Here is a 19,051-nt window from a genome sequence, read left to right as displayed (position 1 = left end):
CTCACGCATGCTAGGCAAATGAACTACCACTGAGCCACAACCCCAGCCCCTCACCTTCTGTTTTCAAACTTTGCTTTTGTTCTCTCCTGGCCCTGACTGTTCTGCACCTCAGTAGACCCCTGTTCCAGTGATGCCATGACTCATCCAATGGCTGGCTGCCTGTTCCTGTCCTGAGTAATTCTAACTTCCCTCTCTCCCTCTCCCTCTCCCTCCTCTCCCTCTCTCCTCTCTCTCTCTCTCTCTCTCTCTCTCTCTCTCTCTCTCTCTCTCTCACACACACACACACACACACACACACACACACACACACTCACTTTTCCTTGATTCTGAATACACTTAATGATGGACACTAAATGATGCAGACTGGGTCAGCTACAGATTCACAGCAAATTTTAGGCCCTATTCTATCCCGGACAAACTTTTAGTTCATTTATTTATATATTTATTTTTGTGCTGCTGAGATCAAAACCAGGACCTTGTACATGTTAGGCAAGTGCTCCACTACTGACCTACGTCCCCAGTCTTTTTTCTTTTCCTTTCTTCTTTTCTTTCTTTCCCCTTCTTTTTAAATTTTATTTATTTATTTATTATTTTGATTCGGCATCTATTCTGCCCAGGCTAGCCTTGAACTCACGATGCTCCTGTTCCAGCCCCCACGTGTCTGGGATTGCAGTGTGGACCATTGCACCCAGCCTCTTCTATGTTCTTCACCAGTGCCGTTTACCACACTCTCAGATGTTGGCCTTCGTTCCTTCTGGTTACCAGCTGATTGTAGACTAAGTGAAACTCAGACTTGGTAGCTTAGTTCCAGGCCCTTTGAACCTGGTTCTAGAATCTCTATTTTCTTAGCTTCAAGTCTTTCACTTTTCCCATGTCTCAGTCACATACTCCATCATTTTCTCATTTGTGTCTTGAAATACAATAGTGTCCTTCAGGAATTCAATACCGTTTCTTAATTTAAAAAAAAAAAAAGTTTTGTGGTAATTAAATTTCACCAAAGTCAAAGAACTTTCTTGTACAATCTCTCAAAGACTTTTTTATTCTAATTAACATTGCGAACCTTCCATTGAGAGGAAAGAATGTGACATTTCTCACACTGTTTGACCATGAATCCTGTTTAGGGGACTATCACTTATAAGATACCAACATTTCAAGAAACATGTTTTCAAACACACAGGCACAGATGCCTCTTCATTCCCCAAACACATTCCCTTTCTCTTTTTCTCACATCATCCTCTCAGGCTGAAATAATGAATGCTTCTCAACCAAGATGGCCCCCTGGTGGAAATTCAGCCATGCCTGGGGCCATTTTGACTGTCATTCCTGGGAGCGCTATCTAATGGGTCAAAGCCAGAGCTGAGGCTGAACATTATATGAAGCACGAGACAGTCTCCCACAACCAAGAATTATCTAGCCGAGTGTCAGGAGTGCCAAGGTTAGAGACCCTGGTCTTGCCCTGCAGGTTAATGCCAGATTCTGGCTTCTCCCCTTTGCCATTCAAAGCTGTATCCATTTCTTAAAATCTTGATCAAATATTTTCTCCTCAATGAATGCTTGATTTTACTACCTAGATTTTCTCCTCTCCTCGTCTTCTCTGGCACTGTCTGTATTGCCTTGATAGCCCTTATCTCTCTCCTATATTACACATATTTGCATACATTTATAATTAATTATTTTCCAGTCACCTCCCAAATTTATTTATTTGTCCAATCTAATCAGGTCTTTTTCTTGTTTTCCTCTTATCTTTCTTTCTCTTACCATGTCCTCGGCCACTGCCCTGATTCAGGCACATGGCTGCATGTCCCTCCTACGATGACGGGGACAGGAGGTGGTGCCCTGACACCTGACAGGCCTCAGTTTTACCCGGGGCTCTGCCTCTTCCTTCCTGCCTGGCCCCAGGCCAAAGACTTCACTTTCTGGGAACTGAAATGCTTCATGCCAATGTGGAGGTGAGTCTGTCTGCCTCCAGGGTTTTGGTAAGGACTAGAATAAATATATGGAGTATCTGAGTCATAATGGGAGCCCAGGAATGGACTGTGGAGGCCGGAGGTGTGTCCCCGTGATAGATTATGGGCAGAGCGTACCCTCGACCCTCAGTTCCATCCCCAACACCAAGACAAAACAAAACAACAACAAACAAAGACAGAACACAATGTCTGAGGGGCTCCTTCTACCCCCGTCTGCTTCAAGACCCTTTCTCTGATTCTCCATCATCCATAAAGCCCAAGCTACCAGAACTCAGGCTCTGGAGTACACATTCCCACCTTACCCAGCAAACTCACCTCTGATTCTTCATCTCAGTTTTTCAGCTCTTGCCAGGCTGGTCACTGACGACTGTAGGTGCGGTTTCTTTGGGCCTGTGGTGGCAGAAGCACGTGGCAGAGAAGGTCTGCGTACTTCCTGGCAGTTGTGAAGCCACAGGGGAGACAGAAAGAGGCCAGGGTTTCAACACCTCCTTTGAGGCCATGCCCCCAGGTGCCTGACTCTCCTCCACTGGGTCCCGCCTCTCAGGGCTCCCGCCAGCTCCCACTGGCACCACAGGTTGGCAACCAAGCCTCCAACGCGTGGGCGTTGGGGACAGTCCAGATCCACACTGTGTGGCACCATCCCTGGTTCAGTCTCAGCCCATGTCTTCCTCCAATAAAGTCCTCTCAGCCTGCACTGTCTAAGGGACCTTCCCTCTTTATGAACAGCTGGGGTCCTCATGGTGTTTCCACTGATGGGAATGCGTTTCCACGACCCGATGCTGTGGGGAATTATGAAAGTACACCTTCTGGGATTAACTACTTTTTCATGTGTTTTCTCATTTTAGATGGTAAACTGCTTACAGACAAGGACCGTATTACATTCTTCTTTGCCAAAGTCACTTTGCACACTCTAGGGGTCCAGAAATATTCAGTCCAAAATATCGAATAGCCCTTTAAGTTGGAGGGTGTCTTTAAGGCACACTTCTATTCTTAAGTCTTGTGCTTACCTTTGGAGGGTTTCTTAGCCTCAGATGGAAATGGAGGTGAAATTCAAACTCTGGACTTCACCTGAGTTAGACAGGAGGGCAGAGTAGGGGGCACTACACACAGGGCTATGGGAGAATTCTTAGAAGCAGAAAATAATGGCAATCAGACGCTAACATTTTAATTAACAATTTTAATGGCTTATCCAAAATAATCCTCTTGATTTGGAAGGATTAAATTCTACTTGATAAAACTACCAATTCATGTGGAAGGAAGTCTTATGTGCTACTCTCTTGTACCTACAGCGGGGTCTGGTGGGATTGGGGTGGTGGCTGGGCATACTGGCAGGTAAAGCACACAGCTGGTGAGAGCCGATGTCCCCAGGCAACCGAAAACAGTCCTGAGCCAGGAACTGACCTCTTAAAACAACCAACAACAACTTGGAGATAATTTCAACCAAACTGAGGAGAAGTAAAACGGGAAAAGTACATGATACATTCCTAAAACACCTTTACTGGATCTACCTATTTGCACAATTTTGTTATTTGTTTCATTGTCTTCATCTCCCTCCTTCCATAGGTAGAATCTTGCTCTCCCTCTCCCACTTCCTTCTGTTTTGTTTTCCTGAGCCACTTGAGATGAAGTATATATAGATGGTCCCCAATTTAGATGGTTCAAATAACCACTTTTTGACTTTACCGTGGTGTCAAAACAATACATGCATTCAGTAGAAATTGTTCGTGGAATCTGCAATTTTTTTCTTTTCCCAGGCTAGTGAGATACCTTATGATCGTCTCTCGAGACAGTGGACAGCAGGAATGAACTGCAGCTTCCATCAGCCATAAGATCACAAGGGAGGCTGGGCACGGTGGCGCACACCTGTAACCCCAGCAGTTCAGGAGGCTGAGGCAGGAGGATCATGAGTTCAAAACCAGCCTCAGCAAAGGCAAGGCACTAAGCAACTCAGTGAGACCTTATCTTTAAATAAAGTACAAAAGCAAAATAAATAAATAAATAGAGCTGGGGATGTGGCTCAGTGGTTGAGTGCCCCTGAGTTCAATTCCATACCCCCACCCCCAAAGAAAATCAAAAGGGAGAACAACCAATACCCTACAGTGTACTGTGTTGCTAAGCTGGGAAGTTCAATAGGTTGAGTGTAGTCATTGAATACTCAAATTATAATATTTTCAACTTACAGTGGTTTTATCATGATGTAACCCCTCATAACTTAAGAAGCATCTGAATATCCAAACTGTTTACTCTTAAATATTTCAATGTATATATCCTAGGAATAATGTTATTCCATAATCATATAATCACACTAGAGATATCAGTTTTAGTAAATTTAACAATGATGTCATTCTTTTACCTACCCTACCATCTGTTCTCTAATTTTGTTAATTGTCTAAACACTGCTCTTTATAACATTTCCTTCTCCAATACAGGATGCAGTCTAGGATCAGGTTTTGCATTGAGTCATTGTGTTCCTTTAGTTTATTTTATTCTGAAAATATTTCATAATTTATTTTTTATGAAAAATACATCAACATTTACATCAACATTGTCAATAATACAATTTTTTAAAAAAAATTAAACCCTAAGGATTACACATACACAGAGTATGAATAAATTAATTCAGTAAAGTTTCTGGAAACAAAATAAACACATAAAAATTAGTTTCATTTCTGTAGACTAACAATGAATAATCCAAAAATGAAATTAAGAAAACAATCCTATTTATGATAAAATCAAAAAGAGGACTACACTTAGGAATAAAATTAACCAAGGAGTCGAAAGGTCTATTTACTGAAAGACTCAAACCATTGCTTAAATAATTAAAGAAGAACAAGTAAGTGGAAAGACATCCCATGTTCATGGATCGAAAGAACTAAAATCGTTAAAATGTCTAAACTACCCAAAATGATCAAGATTCAATGTCATTGCTGTCAAAATGGTTACTATGATGACTTATAAACAGTGATTTTTTAACATGAAAAATGTCATTTTCAGCAATGATTTTCCACACATGCATTAGCTGATGCTCAATATTCTGCTCTCAGTAAAAGCCTTTCCTTAGTTCCTCCATCCAGCCCTCTACTCTATTTGTTATTGCTGTGGACTGACAGATGCCTCTTTTTAATAGCTTCTCACTCCCTCATTATTTCAGTGCTAAATTTCTTCCTGAATTGACCAGTGGGACCCTTCCCATTGCTCCTTGACCTTGTGCCCAATCATACGTTGAGCACTTGCTTATTTTCTGGTGAAACAAAATGTTTCGCATTTTGCTGAAATTAAGAGGAATGAGGAAAAAGAGAGAAGTGGAAAGAGAAGGAGAGAAAATTTGTGAGTGGGAGAGAAATACAAATGAGGAGAGGCCTTGTGAGGACATGGCCAGCACGGATGCAGATCCAGTGACCCCTCTATTAGAGGTGGCGGGGCTCCCCCTACCCTGGAGCAGGGCGGTGTCTATGAAGGGCCAGTGCGGGGACTCTCTCCTGGGCCCTTGAAACCAGCGGGCTTGATAAATGGGTCAACATTTGTCAGTTGCAAATGGCGGAAACACGACACAAAGTGGGAAGGGAGAGTGGGAAAGAATGTATTTAAGACTGGAAAACACGGATCGGCTTCAAGAAAAGCTGGGTCTAGATGCTTGAGTGGACTCCAGAGGTCGATCAACGCCTCCCCCTCTGTCTCCCAGCTCTGCTTGCCTCCGTTCTGTCGGGCAGCCTCTTCTCCACCAGCCTCCTCTTCCCAGTTGGCAGAAGTGCTCCTCCCTGGCCATTCTAGAATAATCCTCATTGTTTAGCAGAAAGAAATTCCTCTTTCTCAATGACTCTGACAAAAGGCCTGAGCCAAGGGCTGTGCCTGGAGAGAGAGAGAGCCCTCGCTGACCAGGTCTGGGCCCTGAGTCCCCCCCAGAGCCAGAGCCTGGAGGTGTCCTCCAAAACACATGGGAGGGCCGCAGGAAGAGATGATTCTCCAAAGAGAACTCGGAAGCACTCTTACCAGAGGGGAGAAAGACATGCTTGAAAAGTGAATGTAAAACTTCACCGTCTGCGGGACACAGGGTACTTGATGGTGTCAGAATTTTGACTTTGAAAAGCACAAATAAACCACGGCTCAGCCATTTTCTCGTGGCAAACCTTCTCCCTTGCACACAAGTCCCCTTATAAGAAAGAAAAGTTTGAACTCTTCCCCCGGGAGTGTGAGGCCTCGGTCCAGCTGACCTCGCTTCTGGCTAAGAAGTGATGGTGGGCATCTGGTGCCCACCAAAGGCAGGACGAGGGAACCGCCCCAGGAACACAGCAGAAGTGAACAGGCCCCAGGCACCTCACGGGCCGGCTCTTTCCCCATTGAGACGGGTTCCTGTTCCATCCCTTCTCCCATGGCCTGGCAGGCCCAACGGGGACGTGTCAGTCACCGAGGTGTGTTACGTCATGTCAGATGGCAATCAGAGGCGCTGTTGATATTAGCTGACAGGAAAACTCTAGCAATCTGCTTATCTGGATGCCACCCTTGCTGACTACAGGGTCATTATCAGAATTATTCACACCGAATTATAGCAGTTGGAAGTCTGCAGATTATTCATTACGTCACCCTCATTTTGGGGCACTCAGCACAGATGGAACCTCAAAGGAACCTGCCCTCCCCCCTCCCCCTTTCCCACCCCCTTCCTGACACAGGAGAGGCCACCCCTCCCCCATCGACCCACCAAGAGTAAAAGTCACATTAGGCCAGACTTAGGGAAGGCCTTTTCTGAGAAGGGAGGAGGAGGAGCAGGAGGAGGAAGAGGAGGAGGAAGAGGAGCAGGAGGAGGAAGAGGAGGAGGAGGAGGAGGAGAAGGAGGAGGGAGCTTAGGGTGCTTCGAATTAGACCTTTTTCTGGAATGATCCTGCCAACATTGGAATTCAAATGTCACCACAAGCTATCCAATTGACCTGTTAAATTTCAGACGTGGTTTCCATAGCTCTTGCCTGCTTCATGCATGCCTTACAAAGAGAAAAAAAACAAAAACAAAAACAAGTATATATAGGAAACATCACCTCAAGAATCTGCAGACCCTCCACAATGTTGCCTGGCTTGCTCCCACAGCCAGCCTCAGCCTCCACCCTGGCCACACCCCTCCTGCACCTTCTCAGCAAGCCCACACCTGCGCACACACACACACACTCGAGTTCCCCGGCACTTGCCGAGTTTCCCTGCAAAACCCAACGGAATTGACGGCCGGAGCTGTGGGAAGGAGGCAGGGACAGCGAGGGTGGTCCCCAGGTGAGTCCAGAGGGGGGGCCTCTTCCTCACCATCCCCATCCAGCATCACACCTGAGACAGCACCACTGGACCTGGAAGGCCAGCAGAGGAAGAGCCAGGCTCCTGAGGAAGGGAGAGGGCTCCCTAAGCCACCGACGGATGGATGCTCAAGTGTGTTTGAGAGTCTGCTCCATCCTGAGACAGTGCTTGGGAACCCGGCGGCAGAGTCCCCACCCTCTGTGGGCGCAGCTGCTGCAGGAAATGGTGTCTGGAAGGTGGTGGTCAGCAGTGTGTTACACAAGGACCATGTCGCAGTCCACTGGCCTGAAGGAGTGGCCAGGTGTTCCCATGTTCGGATGGACCCAGAGGCCAGAAAGGCAGAGCGTGTGGAGCTGGGGGTGATTCTGGAGCGAGCCCGGCCTGGCTTCTCACCCCCCAGGCAGTGGACGCAAAGACGACACCTGTGTGTTGTTGGCGAGGGCTGATGTGACAACATACTACCGACGGGTGGCTTCAGCACGGAAGTGCTCGGCTCCCCATTCTGGAGGCGGAAGTCAGGAATGAAGGTGTGGGCAGGTCTGGCTCTTTCTGAGGGCCATGAGGCAGGGCCTACCCCAGGCCTCTCTCCTGGGCTCAGAGACGGAAATCTTCATGTTCCCACGGTGTCCCTCTGTCTGAGCCCCAGTTCCCCCTTTAGCAAAGACCGATTAGGGCCCACCCTAATAACTCATTTTAGCTTCTGTAAACACCCTACAGTCAAATAAAGCCGCACTCTGAGGTGCGGAGCTACTGGAAAGCCAGCATATATTGGGGAGGGGACACAATTGAACCCATAATGCTCTGCTTTCTCCTCGACCTGTCCTTCAGTTACATCCCTGCTCTCCGAGTACTCTTTTTGTTTTTCTCGAACCTTCTCAGTGTCTGTGTACATTGGACAAACTCTCACACCCATGACTCATGGGGAATTCTTGGAATTGGAAAAGCTATGAGACAAGAGACCTGGGTTTTCTCTCCCCTGAGACCTCAGGGCCACTGGCCACAGAAGGTGGGAGGGAGTCCTGAGCACCTCATGGTCGTAGAGTGTTCCAGGGTGGGGGGCCTCTTCAGGTCCCATCAGCCCAACACTGAGCCGGTCTGTGACTGTGGCCTCTGTATTCCAAGAGGATCCATGTTAGCTTCCTTCACTGTGACAAAATACCTGAGATAACAAACTTTGAAGGAGGAAAGGTTTATCTGGCTCCTGGTTTCAGAGGTTTCAGACCATGGTCTCCTGCCCTGTTATCTTCAGGCCTGTGGTGAGGTAGTACATCATGGCCGCCCACATGGTGGAGGAAGCAGCTTGCCTTTGGTGGCCAGGAAACAAGGACAGAGACAGGAAGGGGAAGGAGTATCAATATTTCCTTTGAAGGCACACCCCCAATGACCTAACTTCCTCCCACTAGGCCCCGCCTCCTACAGGTTCTGCCACCTCCCAATAGCACCATTCTGGGGAATATGCCTTTAACACATGGGCCTTCAGGGGACACTTCAGGTCCAAAAAGGGCTACAGGACAGCAAATGGCCATGAGGATGCATCTCCTTGATGCTTAGGGGTTCTTCTAGCTGAAAATCACCCTGTGGTACCCTTTTTGTTAGTCCTCTCTTTCTCCGAAGCTAGTTGGAATCCAGGTCCCTTTGACCTCTTTGAACAGCAAACGGACAGGTCGTCCCAGCCTCTGGACTTAGCAGGTGGGGGGTGGCTTGGGGACTCCCCTCCACCCCTTACTATGATGTGTGTCCAGCCAGGTGAATAATCAGGAGTGGCCCTTCTTCCTCCCTAGTCTCAGATAAGGAAAAACAAACTGATTCGTGCCAAGAAAGCATTTCCCTGCTCCACGGGCCCCACTCCTTCCTCTGCACCCCCCACCCCCGGCCTCTCCCCCTCCCCCACTCATTACTCTAAGTGAATGGCTCCCTCTGAACCGGTTCCGTTTCATCTTCTTCCTGTTAATTAACATGAAGCGCCCGTTGCTGAGAAGTGCCTGGCTATTTATTTCAGAGCAGGCAAGTCTAAACACAGTCTGCCAACCAGGGAGGAGACACCAGCCGGAAAGGGCCGTGGGTGCTCATGGACACCCGGCTCCAGATCAGCAAGAAGGGGGTCTCGCGGGTCGAGAGCAGGGCTCGGGGCTGGCCCACCTGTCTGCAGGACCACCTTCACCAGGGTGCACCAGAGGGGCTCCCTAAGGTGGAGACGCATCTTGAAGAGCGTACCCAACTTGTCCCAACTTGTCACCCCCTCCCGGATTACACGACTGGAAATTCTATCCTGTGGCCCACGCAGGTTCTGCAGAGCCGTCACAGTGACAGCATCTGCTGTTAGCAGGCCAGGCTTCTCCGGGTTGGAACACAGACTCACACCTGAGTCAGGATGGGCCCCTGTGGGGAGAGGGGGAGAAGTGGGCAGGGGGTGGGAAGGAGGGACGGCGCAGAAGCCTTTGACTTGCTTGGGGACTTTGCTCAGGGATAGTGGCTTGCTCTGTGGCTGCCCATCACAAAATGTCAAGTTGAGGTCACTTTAGTCATTGCCATCTGCCAAAGAGGACAAAGGCCAGTTTGTGGTCAGGGAGCCCAGGGTGAGAGGCTGGACAAGGGGAAGGGTTGGCCCGCAATACATTCATCTCGTAAAAATGATCTTCCGTCAGTGAAGCAGGTTTTAAAAGACAAGGGGAGACTCATAGACGGGCTGTTGATATCTTTTCTATTTTACTACAGAACTTTCTTGAGGAAAAGAAAATCAGGAATTCTCGCAACCAAAAAGTGAAACATTACTACGGTCCAAAGGACTCTTTTTATTTTTTTCTTCTCTCCTGCTGTGAAAGATCTCAGAGGGGCATTCCCTCTCTGGGCTTTGTGGTTAGGATGCTGGTATAAAACTTGGGGCTGGGGGCCTAGCTCAGGGGTGGAGTGTGTGCTCAGCATGCAGGAGGCCTTGGGTTCAACCCCCCGCCCCCCATGGGTACTTGGGACTGAGTACTTTAAATGGAGACAAAAATTAAAAGCCTGCCATGCCTTAGGAAAAATTTTTTTCTAGTTCACACAGACGGCTTCCCTGCAGCCTACAAATCAAAAGGCCAGGTTCTTTTGTGCCAGGCATTTGCATGGGAAGCAAAGATTTATAGTAAATGGCCACCAGATGGTGTCTTAGCTAATAAGCCGGCCGCTTTGTTCTCTGGCTGATGAGAGCAGACAGACATGGGAAGAATAGTCCATCCCACAGAGGACGGTGGGACCCAAGGAGGAGGCACGGGTATTATTGTATTTGTTCAGCCTGACAAGATTCCAAGCTCATAAACACGGGGGAGCCAAAGTCACTGGCCTAGAGCTAACAGCAGTGCAGATTTCTTCACACAGTGGGACACACGTTAAAGCTGTGTGAGCCTGACTGGGTGCTATCAGCCCCCCACAAGCGTGTGGATGCCCGATGCACAGCGCTCAGGCAGGCTGGCTGCAGGGGTGTAAACCTTTGCCTTCATAAAACCTTTTCAACTCACTAGCATTCTAAATAAGTCATTTCCTTTTAATTAAAAAAAAAATCTTTAAGAGTCTGAAATGATTCTTTTTTCTTTCACTATTAAAACAGGAATTTAAAGTTGGAAAACTCAGTTGTTAACCAGTGTGGTCACCTGCATCATTATCTTCTCTTTTAAAAACGTTTTTACCGCTTTTCCAAAGACTGAAGCTAGCCACGATGGCAGGTTGAACTCCTCAGCTGTGGGGGGTTTCATGAAGGAAAGTGGAGGGACCAGACCTTCCCACAGGACCTGGGAGGAGGTCTTTGGAATCTGGCATCCTGTACGTTCATGAAATTGTTCTGTTCACCTTGAACTTCACTTTCTCTCCGTGGAAATGCTTGATGTCTGGAGGTCACTGCCAGCTTTGTTATTTAGCATTTGTGTACACGCATGTGCAAGCACACACATGCACAACCTAGACAGAGTTTGTTTATTGTTTATTTATTGCGATGCTGGGGACCCAACCTCCTACATGACAGGCCAGCGCTCAACCCCTGAGCCTCACCCCCCGCCCGAGGTAGAATATTAAGGTGGAAGAGTCCTTATCTCCCTGTTTTCCCTTTCACTTCCCAAGTCCCTGGGCATCATGCCCCATTTCCACCCCCTAGGATTTGTCTCAAAAGATGGGGAGGAAGCAGTCCTTGGCTAGGTGACCAGAATGTCCCTTACTGTACCAGGAGGGATGAGTCAAGTCACTGAGGAAGTGAGTCAGGGTTTGCGGTACTTTCTCCTAGTCCGAGATGCTCAGAGTGGGCAGGGTCAGACCATCCACCCGTGCCTCCATGACTTGCTCTCCCTGTGGTCTCAGAGGCTGGGGGTGGGGAGTAGCCCCGTCTGTGCTTCTGTCCCAATCATAAGTCCATCTTGGCAAGCCAAGTTCAATTTATTTTGTTTTCACACGTACACATGGGGGCTCTCCGTCAGAGGTCTCCTGGGGCTGGGTGTGTAGCATACGCCTGTAATCCCGGAGGCTGGGAAGGCTGAGGCAGGGGTTTCCCAGGAAGATCATGAGTTCAAAGCCAGCCTCAGCAATGACGAGGTGCTAAGCAACTCAGTGAGAACCTGTCTGTAAATAAAATACAAAGTAGGGCCGGGGATGCAGCTCAGTGGTTGCACATCCCCCTCCCCCAGTACCAATAAATAAATAAATTAATAAATAAGAAAGGGCGTGGGTGTGGGATCGACAGCAATCCTCTCTGACTGATTAAGAACGTCCATCCTGGTGTGGCATGCACCTACTTCTTACTAAGTGTCAGTTCTAACCATTTGCAGCAACAGTAGCAGCAGCCGCTATGGAAACACCATGCCCTGAGGAGTCGGACTAACTGGTTAAACTCTTGACTCTGCCACGTGGAAGCTGTGTGGTTCTGCACCAGTTACTCCTGGGAAGGAGTTTCCATTTCATTCCCACGCCACCGCCAGACAGGGTTGAGGGGGAAATGGGGTTTTTTGCCCTGGAGCCTGATGGTGCAGCTGGCTGCGCGCCACCTGGTGGCCGATAGGGAGAAAGGCAGCCTCCTGAAGCGAACTGCAAAGCCCTGGGGAGAGGGATTTTAAAGGGATTTAATCTTGCCCCCCTCCCCGACCTCCCAATGGAAGAAATTCAGCCATAAGAGGGTGACGGGCCTGTGTGAGTTCTCACAGTGGCAGGGTCTGGCAGTTAAGAGCCAGCGTCCTGGCGTCTTTGTGTCTGAATCCTGCCTTGGCAGCGACAGTGAATGTAACCCTGGGCAAATTTCGTAATTTTTCAGAAATCAGTTTTGTTATCTACCAAGTGAGAGACACCACGCTCACTACCTCCAGGGCTTTTAAGAAGATTAAATTAGGCGATGCATGTGGACATGCTTGGCACTGTACTTGACCCCAGCCGGAGATGCACCTCTGGAACATTCTTCATCCTACGGTCGCTGGTCCGTGCTGTGGTTTTCCTACGATGGCTGCACCCTTCATTGGCTCATGCAGATCTGAACACAGGAGGAGTCTCCTCCATCACCGAAGAAGGCACCCACAGGCGATCTGACCTTGCATGTTGAGTAAGAGAAGAGTGACCTGGCCGTCAGATGCCACCACGCCTCCAATTCATGGCCATGAGAGGTCTTGGGTACTTGATAGGTATCTGATAGGGGCAGGAAGGCAAAGGGGTCTCACACAGGGCTTGTGGGCGGGAGGAGAGGAGTTGGAAGGGGAACTCAGAGACGGTGTCACCTTGCATTGTCCCTTTGTGACCCACAAAACTCACTGGGAGCCTGGCCATAGAGATTTCTGGGCTTCCTCTGTTACTCCACCCGTGACACTCAGAAAGCCCCTCCGCGCTGCAGACCGTGTTCTGTGCTGAGTGTGAGCCGGTCCTCCTGCTTGGGACTCTTCTGGTGGCAGCTGGACTGGTGAGCCCTGCCGGAAGCGGGGAGATAAGGAGGGAGAAAAGAGAAGGAAGACCTTGATTTTCTCTTCCTCCGCCCTCTAATCCACCCACCCTGGCTCCCACGGGTCTGGCCCAGGGAGGACTCTGGGCCTTGAGAGGGCAGAGGACGGATCTGAGGGTCCGTGGGGAGGACTCCACACAGCCCGTGGCCTGCCGGTCTGGGTAGAGAGTTAAAAAGCGTTTGGGTTATTTATAACCCTACTGTGCGTCTCTGGAAGAAGACGGTCACCACCTCATTTATGACACTTGTGTTTCTACTGAGCCCATCCCCCCCCAAAATGTGCTCTCCCCCTTCCTCCCCCTTCTCCACCCTTCTTCCCATTCTTGCCATGACTCTCACCCAACATCCAATATGATTGGGGTTACTGGAAACTTAGCTGGAAGTGGATAGGGAAACGGACGAATGCACCTTTCTAGAACATTCTTCACTTTACCCCATGCCCCCAAATTCTTCAGCCGAAGTCCTTCCATGTTGGCGTCTGCAGCCATCTGAAGAGGAGGGCAGGAAGCGGGGGTAACGGGAGGTATTTGAGGCTTCCAGCACCCCCCAAGGTGATCTTCCTGCCTAGAGGGACAAGCCACCTGGGGAAACCCAGTCTGAAATCATCAGTGAAGAAATAAGACAAAGTCAGAGTCACAGCTTACAGACCCATGGCCGCCCGACAGGCCCGGCCCCCACAGGAGCTGGAGCTGAGCCACTGGAACCTGGCCCTGGTGGCTTGTTTGAGGGGGTACCTCAAAGGCAGGGGTGGGTTTCAGGGTGGAGTCTTGCAGTCAGCAGGTCGATGGGCATCTTGGCAGGCTACTCCCACCCTGCCAGGCGGAGTGGCCACAGCAGGTCACCCCACCTCGGGTGCCGTGGGGGACCTGGCAGAGCTCAGTAGAAATTCGCATGGATCTGGCGGTCGGACCAGCGGTATTGCCCTGGAAGGTCCCGGGTGCCACATGTCCCTCTTCACTGGGCTTCCCTGCCGACTTGGTCCACCAGGGTCCACGGATGGCTCTCGACCGAAGGGGATTCGCAGACAGGGAAGGCACAGGGCACCTGGTATCCGGACCCCTTGGAGGGCACCCCGAGTTGGACTCCTTCTCTCCTTTTCTTCTGGACCTCAGATCTGCCCATTGGAGTGTAGGTACTGGGCAGCCCCATGCCCAGCCCTGAGGAGGGACACCAGCCCTGTGCAGCCTGCGTCACACTCGAGTTTACGACCTCCCTCAGCTCACACTTACCCCAGTGACACGAACCGTCAACAGAGGCACACCCCAGCCACGGAGAGCCCCGAGGAGGGTCCTGAAAAGTTAGGGAAGGCTTCCCGGGTAACTGACCTTTAGGAACATAGGAGTGATTATAACTGAGGAAAGAGGGTGCATCAGCCTAGGCTAAATCCAAAATAGTGCTCTTATAAAAGAAGACCAGAGGTAGACAGGGATGCCCACCAGGATGCCTCAGCCTTCTCTTTTGTGGCTTCCCTACCCTCAACAGAAGGCTTCTACCTCATTGCTTCAAGATGGCTACATGGGCTCCAGCCATTATGGATTTTAATAGCGGGGAAAGAGGGTGGGAAGAAGAAGAGCCTGCACTACCTGTTAAAGTCACCCCTTAAGGAAATCATGAAGGTGAGACAGTTGGCAGAAGGAGGATCTTGGCAAAAGCTTAAAACAGCAGGATGATTTGGGGGCTGATTTTGGAGGCCCTGGAGAGGAGGATCCGAGAAGTGGGCAGGTCCCTGAGCAGGCAGGGCCTGGGGGCTGAGGGAGGGATTCGTAGTGACGCAGTGTCAGAGTTTCCATGAGGAAGTGACCTGGTGAACCATGTTTACGACAGCCGTGGTGACAGGGTGAGGTGACCGAGGAGCGGGAGTTAGTGATTCCCGCAGTAAAAGTGAGCCCTGGGTGACAGCCCCGACCTCACCCTGCGGCAGCGAGAGATGAGCCACGCGGGCTGTCACCATCTGTACAGGGAGGCCACGGAGAGGTGGCACCCAGGAGCGTCAGTGTCTGCTTCCAGGGACGTGGCTTGTCTGGGGGCACTGAGTTCCCTTCCAGATCAGTCGGGGGAGAAGGACGCGGGCTCTTTCCTGCGTTCACACCAACTTCTACCTGACGTCAGACGGCTCTGAAGGTGACCGCTCGGGGCTTGCTCTCAGCAACACTGATGCCCGGAGAACTCGCTGGAACAAAATGCAAAAGCAGCTCCCGATCGCAGGTCTGGGGTCTTCCGTGTACCCCCCACACCCAGGTGCTTTTGGAGTGGGCACCCATGCCGACCGTGGCCTGCGGGGCCTGAAGGGGCCTGGGCTCTGTCTGTCTTTAAGGCCTTTCATCTTTAATGAGACGCGTTCTTTTCAGATTCTTCCTGTGAGTCCGGGTGGAACAGCCCCGGCCAACTCACCAGCCCCTGGTTCATCATTAACCACCTCCGCTCATCCGGGCGTGGACGTGGCTCCATTCACAGAGAGAAACTGCTTTGCGTTTTGCAGAGAGGGCTGCCGTGGCTGGGCACTTCCTTTGGGGATTGCTGTCCAAATATCAGGAGAAGCCTCAGGTGGACAGTTTTGGGGTGCTGGCCCCACCTGTGAATGGTGAATGAAGCTTGCTTAAGACGGGCTGGCCTTGTTTTGAAAGCACTCCGTTTCTATCCCAGTGAGAGTCGATCAAAGCCTATACCTGAGAATTCTGCCAGAACATATTTTAAAATCCATCTGACCATGAAATAGCTCAATGCCATGGTTGATTTCTTTGCAGAAAATAGAAAACATGAAATAATTGAAGGGAAACCTGTTAAGAAAGCCTGTAAGCACAGTGTGCCTTTGTTCAAGCAGGTTTAACTGTGCAAGCAGATTGTTATTTTACAGCAATTTCAGAGAGGGTTGTATGGGATAATGGTAAGAGCAACTAGTAATTTTGAAATGAGGATTTTTGCATTTTGAAAAGAATTGATCTATTTTCTTAAGGGAATCATAGAGAAAGGCAGAAGAGTCTAGAATTCTCTGCTTGGAGCAAATTAAGAGTGTGTAGCTGGGCACAGTGGCACACGCCTGTAATCCCACTGGCTCAGGAGGCTGAGGCAGGAGGACCGAGAATTCAAAGCCAGCCTCTGCAACTTAGAGAGGCCCTAAGCAACTCAGCAAGACCCTGTCTCTAAATAAAATATTAAAAAGGGTTGGAAATGTGCCTCAGTGGCTAAGTGCCCCTGGGTTCAATCCTGGTACCAAAAAAAAAAAAAAAGGTTTCAAATTTCTGCTCCATTTCTCATTGAAGGGAGAACAAGAATGATCCCCCTGCATGGATCTCCTCTTCGTCTTCTCTTCCTCCAAGTAGAATCAGTGAGGCTGGCTGACTTAGGCGTGTTTGGAGGCAAAGAATCTCTGGTCAAGCGAGTTCACCATGATGACTCAGATACATATGAGTGATTATAACTGAGGAAAGAGGGGTGCATCAGCTTAGGCTAAAATCCAAAATAGTGCTCTTATAAAAGAAGACCAGAGGTAGACAGTGATGCCCATCAGGATGCCTCAGCCTTCTCTTTTGTTGCTTCACTACCCTCAACAGAAGGCTTCTACCTCATTGCTTCAAGATGGCTGCACGGGTTCCAGCCACTATGGATTTTAACCAGCAGGAAAGAAGGGGAGAAGAAGCTGAGCATGCACTACCTGTTAAAGTCACTTCTTAAAAGTCTCATCCCACATTCCACCCCATCCCATCAGCTGAACCTAGTCACCCCGTCCTATCCAATGGCCAGGGAGGCTAGGAAATGTGGTTATCATTCTGGGCAATGTGCTGTTACACACCGGGGCTCTATTGTGAGTCAAAAAGGGGGAGAACACATGTATCTAGGCCTGAAGGAGCCAGGTGTCATCCTGCTAGTCTAGGAAGGGACACGGATCCTGAATCATCAGCGATCACAGACCCAAACCGGCACCAGGCCCCGACGGGTGCGGGAGACAGCTCCCTGCAGCCTCTGCTGCTCCGCGACTTCTTCACTGTCTCTTCACATAGACAGCGGGGTCCCGGGGTCCCCTGGGTCACCAGGTGCTCCCGGGGCCGGCAGAGGCCTCAGAGCCTGGATCCCAGAGCCCCGTCCCCCCGGCTCTGCTCCGCTGGGGGGGGGAGGCTGCACGGTTACAGGGCCTCCCGGGCCTCCGTTTCCATATACAGAACCGGGGACCCTAGTTCCCGTGACTCCCAGCAGCGTCACAAAGGACACAGACGAATGGCGTAAAACAACAGAAACTCATTCTCTCCCAAACCTGGAGGCCAGCAGCGTGACGTCAATGTCACCGACACTCGGGGGTGGGGCTGCTGGTCTTGCCCAGCCTCGGGGGTCTGCAGCCCGGGACTCTGCCTCCACACGGCACTGGGTCTCCTCTTCCAGGTGCCTGCGACCCCACCCCAGGCCTTTCTTTTACAAGGACCCCGAGATGACACTGGGGACCTTCCTGGAAACTCAGGATAATCCCCCGCCTCGAGGCCTTAACCCCATCCCAACGACGAGACCCTGTTCCACAGACACGACCCTCACAGGGGCAGGGGCAGCCCCTGATGGCTTGGGGACTGTCACCAAGTCGACCACGAGGGAGGGGTGGGACAGTATCGGTTTCCAAGGGCCATGGGCATATCTAATGGTCAACATTCAGACATCGCTGGGAACCAGGGGCAGTGCACGCTCTGAAGCTGTTGGTTGTTACCTCCTTTGCGGGGTGGGGGGCCAGGGGTGAACCCCGGGGCACTCCATCACTGAGCCACGTCCCCAGCCCTCGTTAACCTCCAGGGTCTCAGAGAGTCGCTCAGGGCCTTGCCAACTGGCTGAGGTGGCTTTGACCTCACACCCGCCTGCCTCGGCCTCCGAGTGGCTGGGTCACAGGCCACCGGCGTGCGCCCCGGGGCCACACTCTTCTGTCTCTTGACGGGTAAATTGGCAGACGAGGTGGACAGCGGCGGGGGTTGGAGTTTGGGCCTGTTGCGGTGTTTGATTCCATGGAGACCCCAGGCTGGAGCAGGGGTGGCCCTGGACGCACAAGGCCCCGGGTTCATCCCCAGCGCCAAAGAACAACGGCTCCATCAGCAAACCCAAGCTGGGCCCTGGACCAGCTAAAGGACGCCACAGCCCTCCCGTGGGGGTCTGGGGGACGGCAGGACATTAGGGATGGGGATCGCTGACCTTCAGAGCTGCCCTGGGGAAGGAAGAAGTCAGTCCAACAGAGGGGACCGTCGAAGCCCCCCTCTAAGCAGAGAAAGACGAGGGCCCTGGCTGGGGGGGAGCTGGCCCCTGGACGCCACCTGCTGCCCCGCTGGCCTGCCCTGGGCTCTGGCCTCCCCTGCCCAGGCCTGCTGCCCCGTGTGTCCTGCCACCTCCCCTCCCTGCCAGGCTCCCCACATGCCTCGCTCTCTGCCCCCAAGCCCCTGGCTGAGCTGGACGGTCTTGCAGCTCCACTTTGTAAAGAATTCCCCATGTTCCGTTTGTTTGTCTGGGAACCAGGGACTGAACCCGGGGGCGCCTGACCACTGAGCCGCGTCCCCAGCCCGTTTTTGTGTTTTACTCAGTCACTCAGGGTCCCCCCGCTGAGCTGCTCGGCCTCTCCTCCTGGTCGCTGGGGCTGGCTCTGGGCTGGGGACCCCTGAGTGGCCGGGATCACAGGCCACAGTGCCTTTTTGTTTTTAAGAGAAGGGGTCCTGCTGTGTGACCCAGGCTGGCCCCAAACCCCTGGGCTCACGCGATGCTCCTGCCTCCGACCCGATGTACCGGGGACCACACGAAGGTGCCACTCGCTGCGCCCAGGGCTCGGCTTTTGCAGACCCTCCCTCAATCTGCATTTAAACTCCTCAAAGTAAGCCTTTTGAGTGGTCGATCGCCAGGACAGACAAGGGTTATGAGG

The 19,051-nt window shown here is 51.0% G+C and overlaps 1 long non-coding RNA gene across 2 annotated transcripts; it reads right to left on the bottom strand.

The window, feature by feature from the left end:
* Positions 1 to 11,617: 11,617 nt before the first annotated feature.
* On the bottom strand, positions 11,618 to 15,865 carry LOC144366919 (uncharacterized). Of its 2 annotated transcripts, XR_013426123.1 has the most exons (5): positions 15,444 to 15,865; positions 13,516 to 15,346; positions 12,993 to 13,144; positions 12,633 to 12,869; positions 11,618 to 11,819 (listed from the first exon to the last, which is right to left on the bottom strand). It is a non-coding gene; the product is annotated as an uncharacterized LOC144366919 (long non-coding RNA). The 2 variants fall into 2 exon arrangements; XR_013426122.1 differs by having other exon boundaries at positions 13,516 to 15,862.
* Between the last annotated feature and the right edge of the window lie 3,186 nt (positions 15,866 to 19,051).

Source organism: Ictidomys tridecemlineatus, chromosome 9 (assembly GCF_052094955.1).
Source record: "Ictidomys tridecemlineatus isolate mIctTri1 chromosome 9, mIctTri1.hap1, whole genome shotgun sequence".
In the NCBI taxonomy this organism is placed as follows: domain Eukaryota; kingdom Metazoa; phylum Chordata; class Mammalia; order Rodentia; family Sciuridae; genus Ictidomys; species Ictidomys tridecemlineatus.
Note: the sequence above shows the minus strand (reverse complement) of the source record. Positions and strands in the feature narration are given on the sequence as shown.